This window comes from Thalassophryne amazonica, chromosome 14 (assembly GCF_902500255.1).
Source record: "Thalassophryne amazonica chromosome 14, fThaAma1.1, whole genome shotgun sequence".
Taxonomy (NCBI): domain Eukaryota; kingdom Metazoa; phylum Chordata; class Actinopteri; order Batrachoidiformes; family Batrachoididae; genus Thalassophryne; species Thalassophryne amazonica.
Genome location: NC_047116.1, coordinates 60,458,054 through 60,459,855, shown reverse-complemented (window position 1 = coordinate 60,459,855; position 1,802 = coordinate 60,458,054).

Sequence of the window (1,802 nt, the reverse complement as noted above, 5' to 3'; positions counted from 1 at the left end):
AATTCTAAAATGCACAGGCAGCAGGTGGAGGGAGGCCAGGATATGTGTAATGTGCTCCCTCTTACGTGCACCAGTTAGCAGATGGGCGGCAGCATTCTGAACTAGCTGGAGACGTGCAAGGGAGGACTGGCTAATTCAAATCAAATCAAAACAAATCAATTTTATTTATATAGCGCCAAATCACAACAAACAGTCGCCCCAAGGTGCTTTATATTGTAAGGCAAAAGCCATACAATAATTACAGAAAAACCCCAACGGTCAAAACGACCTCCTATGAGCAAGCACTTGGTGACAGTGGGAAGGAAAACTCCCTTTTAACAGGAAGAAACCTCCAGCAGAACCAGGCTCAGGGAGGGGCAGTCTTCTGCTGGGACTGGTTGGGGCTGAGGGGAGAGAATCAGGAAAAAAGACATGCTGTGGAGGGGAGCAGAGATCAATCACCAATGATTAAAAGCAGAGTGGTACATACAGATGAAAAACATTTTCGTCCTGGTCGCAGCACACTGGACCAGCTCTACACGCTCCATTGGGTGCTCGAGGGTTCACGGGAGTTCGCCCAACCACTCCATATGTGTTTTGTGGATCTGGAGAAGGCGTCGACTGTGTCCCTCAGGGCACCCTGTGGGGAGTGCTCTCCGGGAGTACGGGGTCCGGGGGTCCTTTGCTAAGGGCTATCCGGTCGCTGTACGACCGCAGCAGGAGCTTGGTTCGCATTGCCGGTAGTAAGTCAAACCTGTTTCCAGTGCACGTTGGCCTCTGCCAGGGCTGCCCTTTGTCACCGGTTCTGTTCATTATTTTTATGGACAAAATTTCTAGGCGCAGCCAGGGTGTAGAGGGGGTCTGGTTTGGGAACCACAGAATCTCGTCTCTGCTGTTTGTGGACGATGTGGTTCTGTTGGCTTCGTCAAATCAGGACCTTCAGCGTGCACTGGGATGGTTTGCAGCCAAGTGTGAGGCATCCGGGATGAAAATCAGCACCTCCAAATCTGAGGCCATGGTTCTTGACCGGAAAAAGGTGCTTTGTCCTCTTCAGGTTGGTGGAGTGTTTTTAATTAACTGAAGGCTTTTCAGGGAACCTTTAGGACAACCTGATAATAATGAATCACAATAGTCCAGCCTAGAAGAAATAAATGCATGAATTAGCTTTTCAGCATCACTCTGAGACAAGACCTTTCTAATTTTAGAGATATTGCGCAAATGCAAAAAAGCAGTCCTACATATTTGCTTAATATGCGCATTGAAGGACATATCCTGATCAAAAATGACTCCAAGATTTCTCACAGTATTACTGGAGGCCAGGGTAATGCCATCCAGAGTAAGGATCTGGTTAGACACCATGTTTCTAAGATTTGTGGGGCCAAGTACAATAACTTCAGTTTTATCTGAATTTAAAAGCAGGAAATTAGATGAATGAAAATTTAAGCAATGCTTTCTAATAATACTGCCTAAGGGAAGCATGTATAAAGTGAATAAAATCGGTCCTAGCACAGAACCTTGTGGAACTCCATAATTAACCTTAGTCTGTGAAGAAGACTCCCCATTTACATGAACAAATTGTATCTATTAGATAAATAGATTCAAACCACTGCAGCGCAGTGCCTTTAATACCTATGGCATGCTCTAATCTCTGTAATAAAATTTTATGGTCAACAGTATCAAAAGCTGCACTGAGGTCTAACAGGACGAGCACAGAGATGAGTCCACTGTCTGAAGCCATAAGAAGATCATTTGTAACCTTCACTAATGCTGTTTCTGTACTATGATGAATCTGAAACCTGACTGAAACTCTTCAAATAGACCAT